General features: G+C 41.0%; 1 non-coding gene across 1 annotated transcript; it reads left to right on the forward strand.

Annotated features, from left to right (window-relative positions):
- The first annotated feature begins 1668 nt into the window (after positions 1-1668).
- LOC139034561 (small Cajal body-specific RNA 11) lies at positions 1669-1803 on the forward strand. Its single transcript, XR_011487097.1, has one exon. It is a non-coding gene; the product is annotated as a small Cajal body-specific RNA 11 (non-coding RNA).
- The last annotated feature ends 8355 nt before the right edge of the window (positions 1804-10158 follow it).

Below are 10158 nucleotides of genomic sequence, written 5' to 3' on the forward strand. Positions count from 1 at the left end.
AAATCTAAAACTACCCTAAGAAAATTAAGTCTTTAAAAAATATTACATATGTATATACGTAAATGCACCCAGAAATAAGATCAGTGGTTGCCAGGGACTATGATGGTGGAGGGGTTGATTATAAAGAGCACAGAAGAATTTGGAGTAATGGAAATGTTCTATGTGTTGATTGTGATGGTTACTACATAACTGTGCATATTTGTCAGAACTTTTCATATATCAATACTTAAAAAGGATTAAGTTTACTGTGTGTAAGTTATGCCTTACTAAACTTGACTTTTAAACATTCCTAAGAATGTGTATCTTTTAAAATTCATTGAACAAATATCTACTGAATGTCAACTATGTACCCAGCACTATTGTAGGCCCTGAGGATACAACAATGACTAAAATAGACAAAATTCTGTTTTCATGATGTTTATATTCTGTTACAGGAAACAGACAATAAAGATTAGCATGTAAAATATCTAGCCTGTTAGTGTTGAGATTTGCTATCAGAGTAGATGTTGGGTGTGAGGAAAAAGAGTCTAGAATTGCCCTGGGAAATAGATGGGGAAACAGTGGAAACAGTATCAGACTTTATTTTTGGGGCTCCAAAATCACTGCAGATGGTGATTGCAGCCATGAAATTAAAAGATGCTTACTCCTTGGAAGGAAAGTTATGACCAACCTAGACAGCATATTAAAAAGCAGAGACATTACTTTCCCAACAAAGATCCATCTAGTCAAGGCCATGGTTTTTCCAGTGGTCATGTATGGATGTGAGAGTTGGACTGTGAAGAAAGCTGAGCACCAAAGAATTGATGCTTTTGAACTGTGGTTCTGGAGAAGACTCTTGAGAGTCCCTTGGACTGCAAGGAGATCCGACCAGTCCATCCTAAAGGAGATCAGTCCTGGGTGTTCATTGGAAGGACTGATGCTGAAGCTGAAACTCCAATACTTTGGCCACCTTATGCAAAGAGTTGACTCATTGGAAAAGACCCTAATGCTGGGAGGGATTGGGGCAGGAGGAGAAGGGGACGACGGAGGATGAGATGGCTGGATGGTGTCACTGACTCTATGGACATGAGTTTGAGTAAACTCCAGGAGTTGGTGATGGACAGGGAGACCTGGCATGCTGCAGTTCATGGGGTTGCAAAGATTCAGACACGACTGAGCGACTGAACTGAACTGAACTGAAGGATAGAGTTGCCATTTACTGAGATGGGATGACTTGTTAGAGGATCAGATTGAGAGTGAGGAGGAAGAGAATAGGAAGCTCTGTTTTGGACATGTCACATTTGAAATGCTTGCTCGATAGCCAATAAGGCCTTCCTGGAGAATGTCCAGTAGGCAGTTGAATATACAAGTTTAAAGGGACTTCCCTGGTGGTCCAGTGGTTAAGATTCCACTTTCCAATGTGGAGCTTCAATCCCTGGTCAGGGAACTAACATCCCACATGAGTCAGGGCAACTAACCCAGGCACCACAACTACTGAGCCCACATCCCTCAGTTGGGGGGCCCGCATGCTGCGAACTGTATGCTCTCTGAAGCCCACAGAGAGCCACACCTAGAGGGAAGCCCTCACACGGCAGTGCTGCTACAAAGACCTGGCACAGTCAAAAAGGAATAAACACGTGTATTTTCTTTTTAAGTTTGGAGCTAAAAACAAAGTTTGGAGCTTAGGTGAGGTCTGTTATAAAGATATAACTTAGGTGAGGTGTAAAGATATAACTCTGGAGTCTGGCAGGACATGCAGCAATCTCCCTCTCAGGAGGTCTGCCCTAAGAGTAGAGCTAACTCTTGAAGGCAAAAGGGGATAATTTAAGAAAAAAAAAAAAAAAAGATATTATTTTGGGATGGTTACCATGTGGGAGTAAACACAGATAAAAAATAGAGGATGTCTGAGGAAGGAGCCTCAAGACTTTCCAACATTAATAGGTCAGAGAAATGATGAGGAACAAGCAGATGGAAACAGAGCAACCAGAGGTAAAAGGAAAACCAATCCTGTGAAGTCCTGGAAGCTGCAAGAAACAGAAGTTACAAGTTGGAGAGTGAATCATCTACATCAATCTGGATTTGACAATGTGGAGATCACTGGTAATCTAAAGCAGTTTCAATGGAAGGGTGAGTGTGAAAGAAAAAGTTAAGAGAAGTTTGTAAACATTTCGATATAAGCATTGTTCACTATAATGTTAATACCAAAATATTTTATTTACAACATTTTTTCAATAGTTTCAAGTACTTAAGAATGGTCCTTTTGTTATCTGCCTTGATTTGTCCTTGGTTCTACTTCCTGAGTTGGGCAGGGGGACATGAGATCACCTGCTGGAAGATGGTCTCTGCTAAGCAGCGGCAGGAGTCGATCTTACTCAGTCCACCCCAGATGCAGAGAGTTTATCAGGCCACAGAGACATATTTATAGATTGAAACAGTCCAGGAGTACTAAACACGAGAAACTAAAAAGTTCTAAACCAAAGTCACATCATTGGGAAATTTCACTGTGCTGGGGCCAAACAAAGCATTTCTAAAAGCTTCTAAAGGGGTAGGGGGAGGGGAGAAGAACAGGTAAGCTACAAAAGACTAGCATCCAAGACAAGATAAGATTTCTCAACACAACACTGGAAACTAGAAGACATTGGAACAATTACCTCAACATTCTATAGGAAAATGTTTCCAATCTATAATTCTAAACTCTACCAAAATAGTAGTTTAAAGATTTTAAATATCAATCAAATGAGAGTAAATTTTTCAGGTATGTGAGGTCTCAAAAAATTTGCTTCCTATGACCCTTTCTCAGGAAGATACCAAAATGTTATCCACCAAAATGAGGGAGTAAGCAAAATAGAAAAACACAAAATTTAAGAAACAAGATGTGCATCAAAGTGAAGAAATGTACTAAACCTTCATCCTGATGGCGAAAGAAGGCACTAAGGTGATAGCTATGCAATATACAGAGAAGTAACTAAGCCAGATTGGAGCAAGTCCGAGAGCTAAACAAGAGGTCTTTTAAAAGGGCAGAATTTGGGCCTAAAGTGCTGACAACTACATAGAAAATGAAGCAAACAACAACAAAAAATAATATTGTTAATTCCAGGGAAAACAAAAAGACATAGAGAAAGAACAGTAAGCCTGATTTGTTATATGACTCTCCTCTAAATAGTATACATGATCATAATGTAAATAATTCAACACTGACCTAAGTAAATTTAACTAAACTAGAAAAGATGAGGGCTTCCCTGATGACTCAGTCAGTAAAGAAACCGCTTGCAATGTAGGAGACCCAGTTTCGATTTCTGGGTTGGGAAGATCCCCTGGAGAAGGAAATGGCAGCCCACTCCAGTATTCTTGCCTGGAGAATTCCATGGACAGAGGAGCCTGGTGGACTACAGTAGTCCATGGGGTAAGAAAAGATGAGAAAGATGCATTTGGATTTGATAAGTGGGAAAAGAAAAGAGAGGCCAATTCTCATCATCCATAGTGGGAAGACAACAAATAATACTTAATACTGAAAAAAAAATCAATAAATAGGACACAAATAGTTGTGTTTTTTTTTTTTAGAAATGTGGAGATAATGCTAATAGCACCAGATAAAAGAATTGTTGAAAGTTGTAGCTTCTTGAGAGGACAATGGGAGTATAGTTGAGGCTACTGCTTTTCTTAACAAACCTTATAGACTATTTATTCATTTTAACATGCTTAATTTTTAATATAAAAATTAAGAGAAAACAAGTTAGATTGATATGTAGTATCACAGAAAAAGGTCCATGATATAAAAGTTTAAAAACCGGGAGTTCTCTGATGGTCCAGTAGTTAAGGCTCCACACTCCCAAGGCAGGGGGCCTGGGTTCAATCCCTGGTCAGGGAACTAGATTGCACATGCCGCAAGCAAAGACTCCACCTGACACAATGAAGATCAAAGATCTCACATGCTGCAACTAAGATCTGGTGCAGTCAAATAAATAAATATTAAAAAAGCGTAAAAACCAAATTGAGGAATTGCAGCACAATTCTATTTTAAAATTAGGTATGTGTTTATAAACATTTGTATATGCAGAGAAAAGAATCCATACTAAACTGTTGATAATGGTTACTCACAGAAAGTGGGACAGGGGAGACTCTCATTTTTTACATTACATATTTCCATTTTCTTTACCTTTTTGGTAACAAATATTAATCACTTATATATTGTTTAAAGTGTATTTGTTCATGTGTGTATATCAAGTGTTATACATGTATAAAAAATGTTACTTGGTTGACAACATTTTCAAATATACTTTATATCAACAAGCACACTGAAAATTTTTTAAAGACCAGTGTCATCTTAGAAGCAATATGCATATGTATATGCATCACACTGCCAACCATTGGGCTGGCTACCCATTAGGCAGGTGCTCAGTAAAGGCTGAAATTGAGGTCCTGAGTCCCTCATCAGAGCAGCAAGGCCATGTTATACCACTCATTGCCACCAGATGGCAGGTCTCTATCAGAAGTCCTTGACTATGGCGTTAACTGATTATCCCTCCTGCTGCTGCTGCTGCTAAGTCGCTTCAGTCCTGTCCGACTCTGTGCGACCCCACAGACGGCAGCCCACCAGGCTCTGCCGTCCCTGGGATTCTCCAGGCAAGAACACTGGAGTGGGTTGCCATTTCCTTCTCCGCTGATTATCCCTGCTCCCCCTCAAACCTTTCCAGACTACTTTATCTCACTGTATTAGTATGAATTGTTTAAGCTCCTCTCTCTCAGACCAAACTGAGAGCTCCCCCAGGATAAAAACAAGTAATGATAATTCATCTTAGACCATAACTGTGGAATACTAGCCAGAACTAAGTTGGCAGATATCTTTAGAATAAACAGATGGATGTATATTCTCTGAAAACTAATAAAATCCCCCAATCATCTCCATACTTTCTTCCCCAATAATCAATCAAGAAACTTTAACTGGGAATTTCAGTGTCTTATCCAATGTCCAGAGATGGGCATTTTGAACAGTGACAGAATACAAGATATAATAAAGGAGTTTTAAGCCAACTGAAATCTCTCCTAGGATGAGCCCCTCCAATTTCAAAACTTGTCAGACTAATCACTGCAGATGGTGACTGCAGACATGAAATTAAAAGAAAAAAGCAGAGACGTTACTTTACCAACAAAGGTCTGTCTAGTCAAAGCTATGGTTTTTCCAGTACTCATATATGGATGTAAAAGTCGGACTATGCAGAAAGCTGACTGCTGAAGAACTGATGATTTTAAACTGTAGTGTTGGAGAAGACTCTTGAGAGTCCCTTGGCCTGCAAGGAGTTCCAACCAGTCCATCCTAAAGGAAATCAGTCCTGAATATTCATTGTAAGGACTGATGCTGAAGCTGAAACTCCAATACTTTGACCACGTGATGTGAAGAACCAACTCATTGGAAAAGACCCATATTCTAGAAAAGATTGAAGGTGGGAGGAGAAGAGGACGACAGAGGATGAGATGGTTGGATGGCATGAGTTTGAGTAAGCTCTGGGAGTTGGTGACGGACAGGGAAGCCTGGCATGCTGCAGTCCATGGGGTCACAAAGAGTCAGACCCAACTGAGCGACTGAACTGAACTGAGGCGATACAGCTTCTGCCATCTGGGCACCTCAGTTTGACAGGAGAATGTGCTACGATCCTTGAAGAGATTCCTATATGGTTGAGATTGACAATGCCAAGTCCTAAGGAGCTTCCCAAGTGATGAAAGAAATACACCTTCAGGCTAGAAACACCCAGTCGTGGCTTGCAGATTTATCCTCTCTCACGTGTCCCAGCCCTCATAGGCCCATGTGTTCCAGCAACTGCTCCCATTTTCCACACAGGAAGGCCTGTTTTCTTCCCCACACCTGGAACCCGAGATCTCAAAGAGAAAATTGAAATATTCTCCTCTTTCTTCCCTGGGCATATTGTTGAGGAACTTTGCAAGTCATTGAGGCTAAACTGGGGGGTCAGGAGCTAAAAGGGAGCTCAAGCAGCTGTGGCATTTGGACTGGGAGTCACCAGGGGGTGGGAAGAGACAAGCTTCCAGGGAGAAGGGGAGGAGATCAGAGATTAAAAATTCCTGAGCTCTGCTCAGTGTCACTGCTCAGAAGAATATGCATGGAGGCTCATTCTCTCCACCCCCCATCTCCACCCCTTATCTAATTAGCAGAGGAGTGTTAAAAGTCAGAAATCCTATCTCTTTCTCTTCTGGCATTCTCCAACCACCTCCGCCCTCTCACTCAACTCCCCCACACACACACCCCCAACTTGCTCCACAGTCTAAACAGCCCCTCTAATCTCAGAGTCCTGGCAAAGGAGCCTTGAAAAGAAATGAGGGGGGAACTAGGGATTTGGGGAGTTTAGTAAGAAAGCACATTAAGAGGAAGTATTAACTTAGGATACATACTATAGTCACCAAAGGGTGAACAACTGTCCTGGTTTACCCAAGATTGTTCTGGTTTAAGCATTCAAAGTCCCACACCACTGCAAACACCTCAATCCTGGGCAAATCAGGATGGTACCCTCAAGGTCTCTTGGCCCCAATTCACTCTGTAACCCTGAGTAAATTCTCTCTCTTCCTCTGAGCCTCAGTTACACCCTTGTAAAAATGGGACCCTCTAGCTTAGACACCTGTGGCTCTATAAATAGTCTCTAGATTTCCAGAAAGCTGGGCACAGCAAGAGTGACTCTGGCTTACTCATTGATCACTGCCCCCAGTGCTCCCCTGAGACTCCTGGAATCTCAACATCCTGGAACACGAGGTGGAAAGGGCCTTCAGGATGATCCTGTCCTACTCATCTCTAGCTCTATGAATACCATTCCAGTGGAATACAGTGCATTTATTCATTGCATTCCACTTACCACTTGATGTTCTACAGTATAGTTACTTCCCTGGAGACTCAACGGTAATGAACTCACCAGTCAATGCAGAAGATGCAGTTTCAATCCCTGGTTGGGGAAGAGCTCCTGGAGAAGGAAATGCCAACTGACTCCAGTATTCTTGCCTGGGAAATACCATGGACAGAGGAACCTGGAGGGCCACAGTCCATGGGGTCACAAAGAGTCAAACACGACTTAGTGATTAAACAACACCACAGACCAGAATTTTGCAAACTGCTTGTTAAACACAGCTGTTATTAAAATTAAAGTATAAAAATAAATTAATTAATTTAATTAAATTAAAGTATATAAACTTACAGTTAAGCTTATAAATAAATGGGCTTTCCTTGTGGCTCAGCTGGTAAAGAACCTGCCTGTAAGGAGGGAGACCTGCGTTTGACCCCTGGCCTGGGAAGATCCCCTGGAGAAGGGAAAGGCTACGGACGTCAGTATTTTGGCTTGGAGAATTCTAGGGACTGTACAGTTCATGGGGTGGCAAGGAGTCGGACACAACTGAGCGATTAATTTATTTATAAAATTATTTATATAATAATATATATTTATAAATAAATTATATATTATATATAATAAAACACATTGCTTATAATTAATTTATAAATAAATTATATTAAAAGCAAAGGGGAAAAAGAGGAATTCACTGGCAGTCCGGTGATTAGGACTCAGTGCTCTCACAGATGGGGCCCAGGGTTTGATCCCTGGTCAGGGAACTAAAATTCCATAAGTCACATTGCACAGCCAAAAAAAACAAAAACAAAGATAAGTACTCAAAATTTAGCATCTCTATTATCTATACTGTTAAGGTTATTTACATCTATTATATCTATGGTAAAAATAACTGTATAATTATGCGCAGCTATTCATCTCTTTCCAAGTCCACATCAGCAGTTTGAAGTCAGCCATGGTAGGAGTGTGCACTCCATGCAAATCAGCAAACACTACCAATCATGGCTCCTGTCACATTGGAACTGGTTGCTGAATATCTACCAGCACACCACTAGTTCAGAGACACCACTATCCTGTTTGTCTGGTCATTGTTGTTCAGTCACTAAGTTGTGTCGGACTCTTTGAGACCCCATGGACTGCAGCACACCAGGCTTCCCTGTCCTTCACCATCTTCCAGACTTGGCTCAAACTCATGTCCATTGAGTCAGTGATACCATCCAATCATCTCATCCTCTGTCGCCCCTTCTTCTCTTGCCCTCAATTTTCCCCAGCCTCAGGGTGTTTTCCAGTGAGTTGGCTCTTTGCATCAGTTGGCCAAAGTATTAGAGCTTCAGCATCAGTCCTTCTGTTGAATATTCAGGGTTGATTTCCTCTAAGATTGACTGGTTTGATCTTCTTGCTGTCCAAGGGACTCTCAAGGGTCTTCTCCAGCACCTCAGTTAAAAAGCATCAATTCTTTGGAACCTAGCCTTCTTTATGGTCAAACTCCCACATATGTACATGACTACTGGAAAAACCACAACTTTGACTATATGGACCTTTTTTGGCAAAGTGATGTTTCTGCTTTTTAATACGCTGTCTAGGTCTGTCAGAGCTTTCCTTCCAAGGAGCAAGTTTCTTTAAATCTCGTGGCTGCCATCACCATCCACAGTGATTTTGGAGCCCCAAAAAATAAAATCTGTCACTGTTTCCACTTTTTCAGTTCCTGATGTCCATTCCTAAGAGAGAAACCAAGAATTGAATCATCATTTAAAAGCTAATGAGGGTACTTCCCTGGTGGCTCAGTGGATAAGAATTGACCTGCCAATGCAAGGGATACAGGTTTGATCCCTGGTCCAGGAAGATTCCACATGCCACGGAGCAACTAAGCTCACGGGCCACAACTACTGAGCCCAAGAGCTACAACTGTGGAAGCTTGAATGCCTAGAGCCTGTGCTCTGCAACAAGAGAAGCCACTGCAATGAGAAGTCCATGTGCTGCAATGAAGAGTAGCCTCCACTCCCTGCAACTAGAAAAAAGCCCATGCAAAGCAACAAAGACCCAGTGCAGGCAAAAATAAATAAATAAATAAAATATTAAAAAAGGAAAAAAACACAAAAACTAATGAGGGACTTCCCTGATGGTCCAGTGGTTAAGACTTTGCCTTTAAGTGCATGGGGTATGGGTTCAATCCCTGGTAGGGGAAGTAGAAGCAATGTTGTAACAAGTTCAATAAAGATTTTTTAAATGGTTCACATAAAAAAAAAAGCCTAATGAGATAATAAAGCTGAGTTTAAGGAAATGGACTCACAGGTTGGCTGTAAGTAGACTTGGCTGCAAGTAGATTTCAGTGTGGAGTGTCTATCTCTGGCTTTCTCTCCTTCCAGGAGAACTTCTACCACAGTGAATGACTATTGGTCAGTCTAGCACAGAGGTCTTATGTAGACAGGGTCCCAAAGGACTCTGAAGAAGGCATTGGTTGCCCTCTAGGTATCTATCTTACAGGATTATCTAGCTGGCCAACTGAAGGATTTAAAGATATATGAGTACCATGTTGACAGAGAAGACAAGACTTTCCCATCTTTTTGTACAATCACCTCCAAGATTAACAAATCTCGTAAATCTTAAAACTAGGATAATAGCATGGAAGAGAGCTGGTAAAACCCTTAGAAGTCATTCAACATTCAACATCTTCCCAAGTGCCTCATTTTACAGATGAAGTAACTGAGTTCATGTGATAGTAAATGGCTTGCCCAAGGTCACATAACAAGCTAGTGGCCAATGTCCAAAGTTCCTAATACCTGAAGGAAAGACCTTTCTTTAACATTCCTAACATTCCATTTAGGAATTCCACTTAGAGAAATTATATGATCTTCAGAAAATGTGAGCAGGGACAAGCACAAAGTTTACACACAAAAAGCTCACCACCACCTTCCTTCCTAGAAAATTAGAGAAGATCTTTATAGAGTACCAACCAAATGCCAAGTGCTATGAGAAGCACAGAAGAATAAGATCCAGTTACTCATATGCAGGAAGTGAATGTAGAATCACTCCTAAAACTCTTTCAAGGGGATTGTGGGATTCCTCAGGTCTAATGTGACCCCTGTTCTGACCACACAGACAGTGGCATAGAAATCAACCTCACTGTCTTAAGTAAGAGTTACACAGTAGATTTTTTTTTTTAAGTATCATTGACTTACAATATTATATCAGTGTCAGGTATAAACATTAGTTTCTTGATTGGGAAAGGTAGAAAACAGAGAAGAGCCCACTGAGGCAAACTTGGTGAGCTTTTCCCAAGTGACCCAGTGTGGGATATCTCTTTCCCCAAGGAGAGAATCCTACAAGCAAGCAAAGGAAG

Source organism: Odocoileus virginianus, chromosome 3, assembly GCF_023699985.2.
Source record: "Odocoileus virginianus isolate 20LAN1187 ecotype Illinois chromosome 3, Ovbor_1.2, whole genome shotgun sequence".
NCBI classification, from domain to species: domain Eukaryota; kingdom Metazoa; phylum Chordata; class Mammalia; order Artiodactyla; family Cervidae; genus Odocoileus; species Odocoileus virginianus.